Here is a 19078-nt window from a genome sequence, read left to right on the forward strand (position 1 = left end):
AAGGAGAAAAACATGCAGCCAAGACTACTCTACCCAGCAAGGATCTCATTCAGATTTGATGGAGAAATTAAAACCTTTACAGACAAGCAAAAGCTGAGAGAGTTCAGCACCACCAAACCAGCTTTACAACAAATGCTAAAGGATCTTTTCTAGGCAAGAAACACAAGAGAAGGAAAAGACCTATAATAACGAACCCAAAACAATTTAGAAAATGGGAATAGGAACATACATATCGATAATTACCTTAAATGTAAATGGACTAAATGCTCCCACCAAAAGACACAGATTAGCTGAATGGATACAAAAACAAGACCCTTATATATGCTGTCTACAAGAGACCCACTTCAGACCTAGAGACACATACAGACTGAAAGTGAGGGGATGGAAAAAGATATTCCATGCAAATGGAAGCCAAAAGAAAGCTGGAGTAGCAATTCTCATATCAGACAAAATAGACTTTAAAATAAGGACTATTAAAAGAGACAAAGAAGGACACTACATAATGATCAAAGGATTGATCCAAGAAGAAGATATAACAATTGTAAATATTTATGCACCCAACATAGGAGCACCTCAATACATAAGGCAAATACTAACAGCCATAAAAGGGGAAATCGACAGTAACACATTCATAGTAGGGGACTTAAACACCCCACTTTCACCCATGGACAGATCATCCAAAATGAAAATAAATAAGGAAACACAAGCTTTAAACGATACATTAAACAAGATGGACTTAATTGATATTTATAGGACACTCCATCCAAAAACAACAGAATACACATTTTTCTCAAGTGCTCATGGAACATTCTCCAGGATAGATCATATCTTGGGTCACAAATCAAGCCTTGGTAAATTTAAGAAAATTGAAATTGTATCAAGTATCTTTTCTGACCACAACGCCATGAGACTAGATATCAATTACAGGAAAAGATCTGTAAAAAATACAAACACATGGAGGCTAAACAATACACTACTTAATAATGAAGATATCACTGAAGAAATCAAAGAGGAAATCAAAAAATACCTAGAAACAAATGACAATGGAGACACAACGACCCAAAACCTGTGGGATGCAGCAAAAGCAGTTCTAAGGGGGAAGTTTATAGCAATACAAGCCCACCTTAAGAAGCAGGAAACATCTCGAATAAACAACCTAACCTTGCACTTCAAGCAATTAGAGAAAGAAGAACAAAAAAACCCCAAAGCTAGCAGAAGGAAAGAAATCATAAAAATCAGATCAGAAATAAATGAAAAAGAAATGAAGGAAACAATAGCAAAGATCAATAAAACTAAAAGCTGGTTCTTTGAGAAGATAAACAAAATAGATAAACCACTAGCCAGACTCATCAAGAAAAAAAGGGAGAAGACTCAAATCAATAGAATTAGAAATGAAAAAGGAGAGGTAACAACTGACACTGCAGAGATAAAAGAGATCATGAGAGATTACTACAAGCAACTCTATGCCAATAAAATGGACAATCTGGAAGAAATGGACAAATTCTTAGAAATGCACAACCTGCCAAGACTGAATCAGGAAGAAATAGAAAATATGAACAGACCAATCACAAGCACTGAAATTGAAACTGTGATTAAAAACCTTCCAACAAAGAAAAGCCCAGGACCAGATGGCTTTACAGGCGAATTCTATCAAACATTTAGAGAAGAGCTAACACCTATCCTTCTCAAACTCTTCCAAAATATAGCAGAGGGAGGACCACTCCCAAACTCCTTCTACGAGGCCACCATCACCTTGATACCAAAACCAGACAAGGATGTCACAAAGAAAGAAAACTACAGGCCAATATCACTGATGAACATAGATGCAAAAATCCTCAACAAAATACTAGCAAACAGAATCCAACAGCACATTAAAAGGATCATACACCATGATCAAGTGGGGTTTATTCCAGGAATGCAAGGATTCTTCAATATACGCAAATCTATCAATGTGATAAACCATATTAACAAATTGAAGGAGAAAAACCATATGATCATCTCAATAGATGCAGAGAAAGCTTTTGACAAAATTCAACACCCATTTATGATAAAAACCCTGCAGAAAGTAGGCATAGAGGGAACTTTCCTCAACATAATAAAGGCCATATATGACAAGCCCACAGCAAACATCATCCTCAATGGTGAAAAACTGAAAGCATTTCCACTAAGATCAGGAACAAGACAAGGTTGCCCACTCTCACCACTATTATTCAACATAGTTTTGGAAGTTTTAGCCACAGCAATCAGAGAAGAAAAGGAAATAAAAGGAATCCAAATCAGAAAAGAAGAAGTAAAGCTGTCACTGTTTGCAGATGACATGATCCTATACATAGAGAACCCTAAAGATGCTACCAGAAAACTACTAGAGCTAATCAATGAATTTGGTAAAGTGGCAGGATACAAAATTAATGCACAGAAATCTCTGGCATTCCTATATACTAATGATGAAAAATCTGAAAGTGAAATCAAGAAAACACTCCCATTTACCATTGCAACAAAAAGAATAAAATATCTAGGAATAAACCTACCTAAGGAGACAAAAGACCTGTATGCAGAAAATTATAAGACACTGATGAAAGAAATTAAAGATGATACAAATAGATGGAGAGATATACCATGTTCTTGGATTGAAAGAATCAACATTGTGAAAATGACTCTACTACCCAAAGCAATCTATAGATTCAATGCAATCCCTATCAAACTACCACTGGCATTTTTCACAGAACTAGAACAAAAAATTTTGCAATTTGTATGGAAACACAAAAGACCCCGAATAGCCAAAGCAATCTTGAGAACGAAAGAAGGAACTGGAGGAATCAGGCTCCCTGACTTCAGACTATACTACAAAGCTACAGTTATCAAGACGGTATGGTACTGGCACAAAAACAGAAAGATAGATCAATGGAACAGGATAGAAAGCCCAGAGATAAACCCATGCACATATGGACACCTTATCTTTGATAAAGGTGGCAGTAATGTACAATGGAGAAAGGACAGCCTCTTCAATAAGTGGTGCTGGGAAAACTGGAGAGGTACATGTAAAAGTATGAGATTAGATCACTCCCTAACACCATACACAAAAATAAGCTCAAAATGAATTAAAGACCTAAATGTAAGGCCAGAAACTATCAAACTCTTAGAGGAAAACATAGGCAGAACACTCTATGACATAAATCACAGCAAGATCCTTTCTGACCCACCTCCTAGAGTAATGGAAATAAAAACAAAAATAAACAAATGGGACCTAATGAAACTTCAAAGCTTTTGCACAGCAAAGGAAACCATAAACAGGACCAAAAGACAACCCTCAGAATGGGAGAAAATATTTGCAAATGAAGCAACCGACAAAGGATTAATCTCCAAAATTTACAAGCAGCTCATGCAGCTCAATAACAAAAAAACAAACAACCCAATCCAAAAATGGGCTGAAGACCTCAATAGACATTTCTCCAAAGAAGATATACAGACTGCCAACAAACACATGAAAGAATGCTCAACATCATTAATCATTAGAGAAATGCAAATCAAAACTACAATGAGATATCATCTCACACCAGTCAGAATGGCCATCATCAAAAAATCTACAAACAATAAATGCTGGAGAGGGTGTGGAGAAAAGGGAACACTCTTGCACTGCTGGTGGGAATGTGAATTGGTTCAGCCACTATGGAGAACAGTATGGAGGTTCCTTAAAAAACTACAAATAGAACTACCATATGACCCAGCAATCCCACTACTGGGCATATACCCTGAGAAAACCAAAATTCAAAAAGAGTCATGTACCAAAATGTTCATTGCAGCTCTATTTACAATAGCCCGGAGATGGAAACAACCTAAGTGCCCGTCATCGGATGAATGGATAAAGAAGATGTGGCACATATATACAATGGAATATTACTCAGCCATAAAAAGAAACGAAATTGAGCTATTTGTAATGAGGTGGATAGACCTAGAGTCTGTCATACAGAGTGAAGTAAGTCAGAAAGAAAAAGACAAATACCGTATGCTAACACATATATATGGAATTTAAGAAAAAAAATGTCATGAAGAACCTAGGGGTAAAGCAGGAATAAAGACGCAGACCTCCTAGAGAACGGACTTGAGGTTATGGGGAGGGGGAAAGGTGAGCTGTGACAGGGCGAGAGAGAGTCATGGGCATATACACACTAACAAACGTAGTAAGGTAGATAGCTAGTGGGAAGCAGCCGCATGGCACAGGGATATTGGCTCGGTGCTTTGTGACAGCCTGGAGGGGTGAGATAGGGAGGGTGGGAGGGAGGGAGACGCAACAGGGAAGACATATGGGAACATATGTTTATGTATGACTGATTCACTTTGTTATAAAGCAGAAACTAACACACCATTGTAAAGCAATTATACCCCAATAAAGATGTTAAAAAAAAAAAAAAAAGAATGTTTGGGAGTTAGGCTTGATGTAACTGCTATATACAGACAATTGAAATATGGAAGAAATGGAATGGACCCCCTTACCCATACCACCCCCTTGGCCAAATGGAGACATTTATTTATTATTTATTTATTTATTTATTTATGGCTGTGCCACGCGGCTGCGAGATCTTAGTTCCTCAGCCAGGGATCGAACCCGTGCCCCGTGCAGTGGAAGAGCAGAGTCCTAACCACTGGACCGCCAGGGAATTCCCAACAGAGACTTTTACTACAGATGGTTCTCCTCCTTAAGGAGTGTGTTGTCCAAAAGAAATGAGTACTATTGACAATTTTAAGAGGAAGTCTCTCCTTTTGTTGCTTCTGAGATGGATCTAATAAAAGCATGGAGACGCTAAGAGAAATTCAGGACTCGGAGCCTTGGGACTTCCCTGGTGGTCCAGTGGGTAAGACTCCATGCTCCCAATGCAGGGGGCCTGGGTTCGATCCCTGGTCAGGGAACTAGATCCCGCATGCATGCAGCAACTAAGAAATCTGTATGCTGCAACTAAGAAGCCCGCATGCTGCAACAACAACAAAAAGATCCCGCCTACCGCAAAGAAGATCCTGTGTGTTGCAACTAACACCTGGCGCAGCCAAAATAAATAAAAACAAAAATCTTTAAAAAAAAAGGTGAGTCAGGCATCCACCGTCTGACTCACCTGCATTAAGGTGATGTTTTCAAACAGCGAACCAGAAGCATATGGAACAAGCTTTTGGGATAAGACCAGGATGCAACACAGCAGGGGCGGGGCACAGGAATCAGGCTCAGGGACCACAGAACTGCCCCCCATCCCCCACACCATGAGCCCCAGGTAATCGATTCCTTCACCTCTTGCGACCAGGAACACAGGTGAATGCTGCCCTCCGAAAGTGTGCTGATGACACAGAGCCGACCCAGATGAGGGAGGAGATGCTTTGTCAGATGAGAGAACTGGTGAGGTAACAGAAAAAAGGGAGGAGGGAAAAAAAGGGAAATGTTGTCTAGTACACCAAAACTTCCTAGAAGGCTGAAACATAATCTTAAACCTCAAGCAAAATATTTAGATTGACTTTATTGATGACTTACCCAAATATGCCTTGTTCAGTCATTCATTTGACACATTTATTCAGTGTTACTAGGTGTCTAGCTCTGGTCTAAGCACTGGAGATGCAGTGATAAACAAGACGGGCAACCTTTGCCCTCTTTTTTTTTTCAGCTGCGCCGCGCGGCTTGCAGGATCTTAGTTCCCCTACCAGGGACTGAACCCGGGCCCTCAGCAGCGATCTTTGCCCTCGTGAGCTTACATTCTGGTGGGCTCAGGTTGCATCATCCTGGGCAGACCATTTTCTATGAGCAGGATCCTGATTCCTTCAAGTTTCTGCTCTTTGAAGTTAGGTCATAGAATCTTCTGACCCATTACTCCAATCTGGCAACTGCAGAGTACATGGAAAGGCAGGTGGATGCTGAAGAGAATTAACTAAAGGGATGATCTATGGCTTTTTGTACGAAGACCAGCCAGGTCAGAATAACTTACGTAGATTCTTGGGACATTCCTATAATTTAAGCATCACATCACGGGGCATTTTATTGTGTTTTTTTGTTTTTTTGTTTTTTTTGCGGTACGTGGGCCTCTCACTGCTGTGGCCTCTCCCGTTGCGGAGCACAGGCTCCGGACGCGCAGGCCCAGCGGCCATGGCTCACGGGCCCAGCCGCCCCACGGCATGCAGGATCCTCCCGTACCGGGGCACGAACCCGCGTCCCCTGCATCGGCAGGCGGACCCCCAACCACTACGCCACCAGGGAAGCCCTCATGGGCCATTTTAAAAGGCCAGTTTTAATTTAATTTTTCCTCACGCAAACATCAGGATGCCTTGTGCTTAAACAAGCCCCTGCCACTGCTGTGTTAAACACCACCATAATTTACTTGTTAGAATCAGGGATAATAATGAGTTTGTTTGAGTGGTAACAAAAGCCTGGACGAACTGACTCTTTTCTAATCTCTTTTTTTTTTTTTTTTGGCGGTAAGCGGGCGTCTTACTGTTGTGGCCTCTCCCGTTGCGGAGCACAGGCTCCGGACGTGCAGGCTCAGCGGCCATGGCTCATGGGCCCAGCCGCTCTGCGGCATGTGGGATCCTCCCGGACCGGGGCACGAACCCATATCCCCTAGCATCGGCAGGTGGACTCCCAACCACTACGCCACCAGGGAAGCCCCCAAACTGACTCTTTAACATGTGTTTAAGGGACCAGGCCAGGAGGCTGAGAGAAGTAACAAAAGACATTTGGGAGTGAAGGGGGCACTTGGAGGGAGGCTGGGTGGCTTAAATGACTTCAAGGTTGGGGGAGGTATCTTGTCAGAATCTGAGCGTTTCCATGTCCTTAGAAATCATCTCACTGTCTTCATTTGACAGACGGGAAAATCAGTCCAGAGAGCTTAAGTGAAAAGGCCACAGAGTTTGTAATGGCAGAACTTGGTACAGAACCCAGGTCTCCTGATTTTTGCCCAACGCTTATTCCACAGTTGACCTGTCCATTACAGTCATCCATTGTACTTCATATAATGCAATTGGGATAACCAGTTTCCAGAAAATTGGGCTATTTTTAGGGTCTCCAGAGAGAGCGAGAATTAATATATACTTCGGGGCATAGAACATGGTTCATGAATTCAAAATTTACTTAGTGAAAAAGGAATAAATTTATCTGTCTTTTAATTTTTGGCCCTGGTCCGTGGTTCTCAGCTGGGGAGAGTTGTCCTCCAGGGGACATTTGGTTGTGACAACTTGGGGGGGGGTCATGTTCATGGGATCTTGCGGGTAGAGGCTGGCTATACTGCTAGACAGAAACATCTTACAGTGCACAGGACAGTCCCCGCTACCACAAAGAATGATCCGGCCCCAAATGTCAGTCGTGCTGATGTAGAGAAACGCTGCGCTAGAGGCACAGGAACCAAAACGGGAGCTCAGATTGGAATCTGGACCCTGGTGGAGATGCTAGGCGGGCTGAAGAATTTGCCAGCAAAGGTATTGTTTCAAAATGTAAGCATCTTTGGGCTCTTAAATCCATCACTTTCCCCATCCCGTTTATAATCCGGATGGTATTCAGGGCATTTGGGGCTGCTATCTCTTGCCCTCGCTCCTACTTCCCACCCCCAACATTTAAACACAACCTGCTCACTCCTGCCACGGCACAAGGCTCATCGCACCCCTAGATCCTCCAACGGGGGTTACCCCAGGGTGGGCAGCTTCCCCTCCTCGTTCTGCCAGGCACTAGCTGAGCCCCTTGAGTGGGTCTCACTTCATTTTTCTGGCTTCAGTTTCCTTCCCCGTAAAAAGAGAATATGCCCACCTCCTCGGTTTGTTGAAGGGCATCCCTTCACGCTACTACTCCCACCACGAAGGCCCCTGAGCGCTCACCACGGAGCCCGCCCTGTTCCCAGTTTTATGAATCTTCTTCGGTCTTTGAGGTAGGAACTGTGAATCCCCACTCTAAAGATGGGGAAACTGAGTCTAGCCAGGGACCTGGAGTGCGGTCTCACAGCTGTGAAGGAAGGTGCCGGTCTGGAAGGCGGGTGTCTTCTCCCTGTGACCCCGCTTCCCCGCCAGGCGAGGCTCTCACAGATGAGCAGGACCCAAGCCAGGGTCTGAGGAGCCCAAGGTAGGTGCGGCCTCCGCAGCGCAACACCAGTCCTCAGGCGCATGCGCGAGCGCCAGTGCGCCGGGGCCTTTGGGAGGCTGGCCAAGTGTCCCAGGCTCTGCTCTGAGGCCCGCTCGGTTGTCAGGGCAACCGGGGCGTGGCGGGCCGAGAACTTGAAGGCCTAGGCTTCCTTTGTTCGTTCACAGCCTTTTACCTCAACTTGGTGACGCTTCTCCGAGTTGTTCTTTGTTGTCCCTTCGTTCATTTACTTTCCGATTGGAGAGAAGCTGATTTTCTATCCCCATGACCATGAAATGACAACCACGGGCGGGCGGATCCCGGCCCAGATCCGGTGCTGGTGGGGACCACTTTGAAGCTCTCCCTGTGTCCATCCGGTTCACACCCACGTGCCATTTTTTTCTTAACTCTCTTGCTTTCGTGTACTCTATAATTTATTACCGATCTCTATAATTCATCTGACTTCTCCGGCCAGATCCTGCGAAGGCCAAATCACGAATCTGAATTTTGTGGAGATGACTCATTGGTGACTAATTCCATTAGGAAAGCATTCTCTGCAAAGGAATTCGCAGCAGGATTTCTTTAAATAGAAAACTTCCTCAGTGCACTCAAAACGATTCACTTTATATAAAATTCATTTAAATACAAGATCCCACCTCCCCTTTTTCTACATATAAACTGCTGTGTATGGCTGTTCATGTTGTGCCTGGCTAAGAGGCTGGAAAGGGGCTGAAATCCAGCCTAGGCTGTGTTCCTCAAGTTGAAGGACAGTGCATCTTATTCTAATTCTGTTAGAATGGATGCCTTTTTCATGGAAACTTTGCATGAAGTTTGCATCCGCGCCAGCTACCTTCCTGCACATAATAATTTTACCGTAATTAGTTGCATGGCTTTTAGCTTTATGGAATGTTTATAACAAGATTTTATAGTATGTCATTCCATTTCATTCATGCCACAGACTTTGTGTGGACTCAAGTCTTTGATTAAAATTAAACAGGGACAAATAAGGTCACGTAGGATTGGGTATTGTAAGGTCGGATCTTAACAAACGGCACCGTGAAACAGAGGAAAGCTTCAAGTGAGCTTTGTTTGGGAGCGCTCCCGGGCGAGGTTCACTGGTCCGAGAGAAAGAGGCCAGAGAAGTCGCGCCCGGGCGAGGGTTGGGCAAGATTTTATAGGGGAAGAAGGGAAAGGGCTGTGGCGAATCTGGGAGGGTGCAGGGTATTCCTTATTTGGTGGTCTTTTCAGGTATCGTGGCAATATCTGGTGCCGGTTGCATCAGTCTTGGGACCGTTAGTCCCGCCCCTCGAAAGGCGGGAAGGCTGGGCCGGGTGGAAAGTCTCCAGGTCAGTTCCTGGAACTGGGTGGTCCGGAAAGTCTCCAGGTCAGTTTCTGGAGCTGGGTGGTCCGGAGAGTTTCGGTCTGATGCAACCTGTGAATCTGATTGCGTTCCCCTGCCTCGGGCCAGTTGGCCTTACAGGTATTAATTCTTTTCTGTGCTCCATCATGTCATCCAGGAACCCAGATTCCTTCCATCTTGTTGCTTGTCCAGCTCCTAGGGTCTGTCCTCAGATACACAGTAGGAGCTGGCTTGCCTCTATATCCAAGTTCCCAGCAGAAGGGGGAGGAGGAAGTCTAAGGCGAGTAGTTTTGTGTTTAAGGAGATGACCTCCAAATTGCTCTGATGTTTGCTTGAATCCCATTGGGATTCAACGTAGTCACACGGCCACACCTGGCAGCAAGGGTTCCTGGGAAATGTAGTTTCTAGCTGGGGGCCATATATACCCCTACAATTCAGGAGGTTGTATTACTTAACGGAATAAAGAGAGAGTGGATGCTGGGGATTTTTTTTTTTTTTTTTTAAGTTGTGAACCTCTTGACGGTAAGGACTGGCTGATAAGCAGCATTGCATAGTAGAGAAGCAGGGATTCCAATCCTCCCTGTGCCTCTTACTGACTGTATGACCTTGACCAAATTATATCATTTCCTAGCCTCAGATATTCTAAGTGTATAAAGTATCCTTTATAATATCCTTTATAATAAACCAGTAATAGTAACTAAACTGTTTTCCTTGAGTTATGTGAGCTGATCTAGCAAATTATTGAACCCAGGGAGGGGATCATGCGAGCCCCTGATGTATAGATGGTTGGTCATAAGTTCAGGAGGCCCAGGATTTGTGATTGGCATATGAGGTGGAACTGAGCCCTTAACTTTTGGCATCTGGCATGAACTCTGAGTAGTTAGTGTCAGAACTGAATTGAATTGTTGGACACCCAGCTGGTGTCCAGAGAGTTGGAAAATAGGTTATTGGTGTGGAAAAAATACACTTGGTGTCAAAAGTGTAGGTAAAAACATCTCAACAGTTACCTTATTTGGAAATACGGTCTCTGTAGATACAATCACGTTAAGAAGAGGTCATTAAGGGGGCTCTATTCCAATATGACTGGTGTCCTTATAAGAAGAGAGCACTGCAGAGAGAAACAGAAGAAGGCCGCATGAAGACAGAGGCAGAGATTGAAATGTTGTTATCACAGGCCAAGGAAGCATGGCCATGCCAACACCTTGATTTTGGACTCTTGGCCACCAGAACTATGAGAGAATAAATGGTGTCTTAAGCGACCCAGTTTGTGGCAGTTTCTTAGAGCAGCCCTAGGAAACTAATACAATAGCAGAGCAAGGGAATGAAAGTACCTGGGTCCCGAGTGATCAAACAGAGAGCAGCTGCTGTGCACAACAGGACCACTTACCTGAGGACAGTTACCTGAATAAGGTTCATACTTCTGCATTCTTTATACCGGTACGTTTTTGGGTGTCTGTTCTAGCAACTTAGTTCTTTTTTACCCTGTTAATGATCTTGACAACATGGAACACTGAAGTTTCTTTCTTCCAGAAGCTGCTCTTTCACTTTCCTCCTCCTTCCTTTTTTTCTCATTCCATCTGTTTTAGAAAGCTAACTTTTTCCTCTCTTGGAATATCCCTTGTTTACTACTCTAGTTTTGTGACTGACTGCTTTTGAGTGTTGCTTTCGAGGGAGAATTGTAGAAGTTGTGAGAGATGTATGTGACAAACTTGGCATTCTGTAACACCAACCAGATTACCAGTTTTTTTTTTTTTTTGGAAGGTTTTGGAGAAAACAGCATGAATCAACCAAATTATTTGTAAGTAAAATTAGAGTAGTTTCAAGCTGTCACTTTTCTCTGCCCTACACACATTATTTGAATAAGTTGGCAGGAGAATGGTGTTTGAGTTTGTGTTAGGGAATCATGGGGATACAAACCTGGGTTTAAATTAGTGAAATTTAAAGGGGAAAATACTTTAATTCTTAGAGACAGTGTAGTGTAGTCATCAAGAGGGCAGACTCTGGTGCTGGGCTGTCTGGTTGAAGCCTTATCTCAACCATTTCCTGACTGTTAGACCTTGGGAGAGCACCTTAATTTCTGTGCCTCATTTTCCTCATCTGTTAAATGGGGATTGTCCTAGTTTGGGTCCCCTTGAGGCAAGGACTTGGGATCAGGTTGTATATTTGGAAGGCATCAAAGAAAAATTGCACTGGACAGTGTTAAACAAGCAAGGAAGATTTCATTCAAGACTATGGAAACAGGGGAGAGAGACTGACCTCAACTCCTAATACAGCAGGGGCAGCTGGGAGGTTATAACCAATGGGTAGGGTGGGGGAAACAGTGGATGGACAGTTACTAAGAGGAACTTGGTTATGTGTCAAGTGTGGGGAGATTCTTGCTCAACTGGGCTCAGAAGGACAAGAACAAGGGCTGGCCAGAGAGAGCTCAGAGGAGCCCAACTAAAGTTTGGCCAAAGAGAGGGGTCCTTGTCAGAAGTGACCCCAGGGAGCATGAGTGAGGAGAATATGACCAACAAGGGGGAAAAGCCAAGATAAGGTGTGTTATTGCGGCCACTGCTGTGGGCCACAGGGTAAAGATTCCTCCTAACAATGTCTGTTTGAAAGCTGGAGGCAGGAACATTTATCCACTGGATCAGGTTCTCCATCGGTTGAAGGCCAAAACCTGAAGCCTGTCTTTTTAAACTTTTTATTTTGAAATGATTTTATTTTTTTAATTTTTAAAAATTTATTTATTTTTATTTTTGGCTGTGTTGGGTCTTTGTTGCTGTGTGAGGGTTTTCTCTAGTTGGGGCGGATGGGGGCTACTCTTTGTTGCGGTGTGCAGGCTTCTCACTGCAGTGACTTGTCTTGTTGCGGAGCACGGGCTCTAGGCGCGCGGGCTTCAAGTAGTTGCGGCACATGGGCTCAGTAGTTGTGGCGCACGGGCCTAGTTGCTCCGCGGCATGTGGGATCTTCCTGGACCAGGGCAGAAACCCGTGTCCCCTGCATTGGCAGGTGGATTCTTAACCACTATGCCACCAGGGAAGCCCTGAAATGATTTTTGATTTACAGGAAAGTTACCAGAAGAGTAACTCTGCTTAACTTAACTCTGCTTCCCTGAAGGTTAACATCTTATATAACCAGAGATTTATCAAAAGTAAGAAATCAACATTAGTAGAATACTGTTAAATCAGCTACAGCCTTTCTTAGGAATTCACCAGGTTTTCCACTAGTGAAAGCTTTATCTGGACCAGGAACCCATCCAGGACAGCACATTTCATTTAGTGTCACATCTCCTTTGTCTCTTCCAGTCTGTGACAGTTCCTCAGTCTTTCCTTATCTTTCATGATCTTAACATTTTTGAAGCATTCTGGCCACGTATTTTGTAGAATATCCCTCCTGATGTTTCCTCAGAATGAGGTTATGCATTTATTTTATTTTATTTTACAAGTGCTTGTAGAAATAGGATTATAGTTCTACACCCAGAAAATCAGTTAAAAACGTTATGGTAGAGAATGGCCATCACCAAAAATATCTACAAATAATAAATGCTGGGGAGGATGTGGAGAAAAGGGAGCCCTCTTGCACTGTCGGTGAGGATGTAAATTGGTGCAGCCACTATGGAGAAGAGTATGGACGTTCCTTAAAAAATGAAAACTAGGGGCTTCCATGGTGGGCCAGTGGTTAAGACTCCACACTTCCACTGCAGGAGGCACGAGTGCGATCCCTGGTTGGGGAACTAAGATCCTGTGGGCAGCCAGAAACCAAAAAAACAACCCCCCTCCCAAACCTAGAGTTACCATATGATCCAGCAATCCCACTCTTGGGCATATGCCCAGAAAAGATGAAAACTCTAATTTGAAAAGATACGTGCACCCCAATGTTCATAGTAGCATTATTTACAATAGCCGAGCCATGGAAGCAACCTAAATGTCCATCCACAGAAGAATGGATAAAGAATATGTGGTATATATACATAATGGAATACTACTCAGCCCAAAAAAAGAAGGAGATAATGCCATTTGCAGCAACATGGGTGGAGCTAGAGATTATCACACGAAGTGAAGTCAGACAGAGAAAGACAAATGTCATATAATATCACTTATATGTGAAATCTAAAAAAATGATACAAATGAACTTAATTATAAAACAGAAATAGACTCACAGGCAAAGAAAACAAACTTAAGTTACCAAAGGGGAAGGCTGGGGGAGGGAGGGATAAATTAAGAGTTTTGGATTAACATATACACGCTACTATGTAAAAGAGATAAACAACAAGGACCTACTGGATAGCGCAGGGAACTATATTCGATATCTTGTAATAACCTGTAATGGAAAAGAATCTGAAAAAATATATAAATATAAATATACATACCTATATATATCTGAAGAGCTTTGCTGTACACCTGAAACTAATACAACATTGTAAATCAACTATACTTCAATTACAAAAAACACTGTGGTAAATAGGTATAGCATAACATTTGCCATTTTAACCATTTTAAGTGCTCAGTTTAGTGGCATTAAATACACGCACATTGGGAGTTCCCTGGTCATCTAGTGGTTCGGATTTGCTGCTTTCACTGCTGTGGCCCGGGTTCAATCCCTGATCGGGGAACTGAGATCCCACAAGACTGCAGTACGGCTGAAAAACAAAACAAAAAAAACCCCTCAGAAAACAACAACAAAAAACCCCACTCACATTGTTGTGCAGGCGTCCTCACCATCCATCTCCAGAGCTCTTTTCATCATCAAACTGAAACTCTGTCCCCGGTAAATACTAACTGCCCATTCCCCTCTTCTACAACCTCTGGCAACCATCATCTACTTTTTGTCTCTATGGATTTGACTGTTCTAGGTATGAGGTTACGCATTGCTGGCAGGAATTCATAGAAGTGATGTTGTATTGTCTTTGTTTTAAGTCTGTTTGGACTGCAGTAACAAAACACCATACATGGGGTGGCTTAAGCAACAAACAGTTGTTTCTTACAGTTCTGGAGGCTGGGAAGACCGAGAACAAGGGATGGGCAGATTTGCCATCTGGTGAGGGCTTCCTGGTTCAGAGACGGCATCTTCTTGCTATGTCTCCACATAGCACAAGGGTTGAGGGAATGATCTGGGGTCTGTTTTATAAGGGCACTAATTCCATTCATGAAGGCTCCATCCTCATGACCTAATCACCTCCCGAAGGCCCCACCTCTTTTTTTAAAATTTATTTATTTATTTATTTTTGGCTGCGTTGGGTCTTTGTTGCTGCGTGTGGGCTTTCTCTAGTTGCAGCCAGCGGGGGCTACTCTTCGTTGCGGTGCACGGGCTTCTCATTGTGGAGCACGGACTCTAGGCGCATGGGCTTCAGTAGTGTCACGCCGGCTGAGTAGTTGTGGCTCGTGGGCTCTAGAGCACAGTCTCAGTAGTTGTGGCGCATGGGCTTAGTTGCTTTGCAGCACGTGGGATCTTCCCAGACCAGGGCTCAAACCCGTGTGCCCTGAATCGGCAGGCGGATTCTTAACCACTGAGCCACCAGGGAAGCCCAAAGCTCCACCTCTTAATACCATTACATGGGCACTTAGACTCTTAACATATGAAATTTGGAAGGACACAGACTTTAAGTTTATGGCAGTCCTTTTGATTATATCCTGTTAGGGAACATGTGATGTGGTATGTTGATGTTAACCGTGACAAGCTGCACCCCAGGGGTCTTCAACCCCACACTTTCCTCCAGCCTGCAGGGTTGGAGAAGTCTGGATCAAGTGAAAAGATGTGTGGCATAGTCTTGAGATGGGACACAGTCAGCAAGAGGTCACGTGAAGCTGGCAGGAACTGTCCCTTGAGGCTGAAAGCAGAAGGGACTGAAAGAAAGGGACACGTAGCACTAGAGGGTCTACTGCAGAAAGGATGACAAAACAGCCCATCAGCTCCCAAGAGTATGCTCAAGAGTAAATAGATTAATATGGTGCTTGGTACATAGCAAGCTCAACAAGGGTGTGAGCTGGGCTTCCCTGGTGGCGCAGTGGTTGGGAGTCCGCCTGCCGATGCCGGGGACGCGGGTTCGTGCCGCGGAGCGGCTGGGCCCGTGAGCCGTGGCCGCTGAGCCTGCGCGTCCGGAGCCTGTGCTCCGCGGCGGGAGAGGCCGCGACGGGTGAGAGGCCCGTACAGCCAAAAAAAAAAACAAAAACCAAAAAAGCAAAAAACAAACAAGGGTGTTAGCTACTACTACAAGATGCCAACTCTGGGGTAGTATCTGTCCGAGACTGTCCAACTGTGGACCCCACCAGCTTACCCAGTGGCAGCACCTTTATTTCTTGGCATTTCCTAAGACCAAGAAGCTAAGCAGTCCCAGTAGCACTGAGACCAAACATTTTGTGTCTCTCCAGAAATATTTCAGAAACCAACAAAAGTAACATGACTGAAGCTGGAGGACTTAGGTAACTTCAGCTTCTGCTCCTGCCTTGTAGTGAGTCTATTCTCCATACAGCAGCCAGAGGGAGCCTTTGTTTTTCCTTTTAGCAAAGTTTTCACATTTGTATATCACTTATTTTTTTGCTTTAAAAAATTGAAGCGAAGTTCACAAAACATAAAGTTAACCGTTTAAATATGAAGAATTCAGTGGCGTTTAGTACATTCTCAGGGTTGTGCAACTGTAGGCAGATAAGGTAGGGGTCCCCAGAGAAAGAGAACCAGACATGGCTTTCTTTTCTTTTCTTTCTTGGTTACGCCTCCCGGTGTGTGGGATCTTAGTTCCTCAACCAGGGATCGAACCTGCACCCACTGCATTGGAAATGCGGAGTCTTAACTACTGGACCTCCTGGAAAGTCCCAGGCATGGCTTTTTTTTTTTAATATATATTTATTTATTTGGCTGTGCCAGTTCTTAATTGCGGCTTGTGGGATCTTTAGTTGTGGCATGTGGGATCCAGTTCCTTGCGAGGGATCAAACCCGGGCCCCCTGCATTGGGAGTGCAGAGTCTTAACCACTGGACCACCAGGGAAGTGCCCAGGACTGGCTTTCTTGACATAAGTGAAGCCATTTCCGGCCTAAGCCATTTTGTGATCTAAACCTGGATGCCGTGCTTGCCCTTGAACACGTCTCAGTAATCACTGATCTTCAGGGAAGTGAGGGAATGCAGGAACACAGGAAAAACAGTCAAGAAACAATAGTTCGGTGATAGAACAGAGTCCTAGTTCCTCCTCGAGGGTATACATAAAAACCTGAGGGCTTCCCTGGTGGCGCAGTGGTTGAGAGTCCGCCTGCCGATGCAGGGGACACGGGTTCGTGCCCCGGTCCGGGAAGATCCCACATGCCGCGGAGCGGCTGGGCCCGTGAGCCATGGCCGCTGAGCCTGCGCGTCCGGAGCCTGTGCTCCGCAACGGGAGAGGCCACAGCAGTGAGAGGCCCGCGTACCGCAAAAACCCCACAAAAACCTGATACGTGTCTTTGAGTTCTGCAGGAACTAAGGCTCCCGCCCAGGTGGAGGATGGCATGATGGTGTTGACCCTCGCGACTCAGGCAACTAAAGCTTGGACTCTGTCGACCTTGCTCCAATTCTACGCTGAGCTCTCCTCTGCTCAAGCCCCTTCATGAATATGCTCGTACCCTTAGCTTAAAACCTCCCCAATATTGCTGTTTGGGGAGACACTGCTTTGGGAAATATCCCCAGTGTTGCTGTTTGGGGAGACACTGCTTTGGGAACTATCCCCAGTGTTCCCCTTACTTGCTGCAGGTAATAAATCCTTCCTTCTTCCCATCTTTGGCTTTGTTGTGCCTTTTGGGTCAATATCCTACCAAGAGGCAAACTCAGTTTTTGGGTAACACAACCATCACCTCTATCCAATTCCAGAATATTTTCATCACTCTAAAGGAAATTCTGTACTCAGTAATCATGAATTGAATGTAATAGCCAGAACCCCCATAATATTGGGGTTACTTGGAAGGTTTTTTTATGCCTTGTGTGGGGCTGCACCCTTTGTCATGCCCTTATATGACTCAACTTTGCTTTTTTCCCCACTTCTCATTTAGGTGCAAGCTGAGTAAACAATCAATTAAATCACTCACTGATTTGTTTGTGGACAATCATTTATTTTGTGTCAGGTGCTGGACCAGATGGTGAAGCTACAGGGATGGAAAAACTTGCCCTTGCCTCAAGGTAGTTACACTTGATAGAGGAGGTGAAGCAACTCAGGCATGGTAAGTATCAGAGGCTGCCAAACTATGGCCCCAGGGCCAAATCTGGCCCTCCACCTGTGTTTGTAAGTAAAGTTTTATTGGAACACAGACATGCCCATTTGTTTACCTATTGTCTATGGTTACTTTCATGCTACAAGGGCAGAGCTGAGTCATTGCGAAAGAGACCGTTTGACCAGAAAAGCTGAAAATATTTACTTCCTGGTCCTTTAAGAAAAAAAGGCTCATCAACCCTTGGTATATATAATTATGGCAAATTTAAAGTGTGGACAGAGAGCCTTGGAAACTGAAGAAGAGCAGCTAGCTGGGGGTGGGAACAGTTGCAGTGGTAGGAAAGGCTTGCTGGTGCTAAAACTTAGATCCATAAATGGATAAATCTTAAGCATACAGCTCGATGAATTTTTACATTTGTATACACCCAAGTAACCACTACTAGCTTCCAGAGGTAGGACATTTCCAGCTTCTCGGAGGCTCTCAAAATCGTTGGTGTAAAGGACACTGTGTCGTAAGTCGCTTCATCCAGCTTTTCGTTTGCACTCTCTCCTGCTATGTCCTTCCAACTTGCTTGCCTCACTGCTGCCTGGAACTCCGCTAGCGGATGCTTCGGATCGCATGTGTCTGAAAGGCTTGGAGTCCCTGTGGTTCTCACCAGTTGGTCTTCGAACTGCATTACCCATTCTGGCGCATGACACCCACAGGAGGGTACAGGAAATCTGTCGCCGTACCCAGATATTAGACGTTGTCTCCGAAAAAGTTCTTTTATTTACCCTTTCCGTCTAATTTGCTCCACGAATGTGACTTTATTCACAAGTCCTACCTGGATTTTGATTATTTATTTTTTTCTAACATTTGGAAAGAATGTCAGCCTTACAAAATAAGTGGCCAAAATAGCAGAAGAAATTCCATTCCTAGGTATACGCCCCAAGGAACTGGAAAGAGGTACTTTGGAAGCAAAAACTTGTACACAAATGTTCATAGCAGCATTATTCATAACTGCCGAAAGGAGGGAACTACCCAAATATCTATCAATGGGTAAATAGATGAACGTTGTGTATCCACACAATAGAAAATTATTCAGCCATAAAAAGGATTGAAGCACTGTCTTGTGGGGGGAATGCTTTGAGATTCTGCAAATATCCTATTTCTCAGCAAACTTTTGACCAGTAATTTTAGTATCTAATGATGGTTCTTGCCTGAAACAATTATTATCGCCTCCCTGGATTAAAAAAATTGTGGCAAAATAGGCATAACATAAACTATATCATTTAAGCCGTTTTTAGTATACAGTTCAGTGACATTAAGTACACTCCATCCCCATCACCACCATCACATGCAACTGTCACCGCTATCTATCTCCAGAACACTTTCATCCTCCCAAACTGAAGCCCTGTACTCATGAAACAGTAACTTCCTATTTCCCCTCCCCTCAGCCCCTGGCGGCCACCACTTTATTTTTTGTCTCTATGAACTTGACTATTCTAGGG

This window comes from Leucopleurus acutus, assembly GCF_964270905.1.
Source record: "Leucopleurus acutus genome assembly, chromosome: 3".
Lineage (NCBI taxonomy): Eukaryota > Metazoa > Chordata > Mammalia > Artiodactyla > Delphinidae > Leucopleurus > Leucopleurus acutus.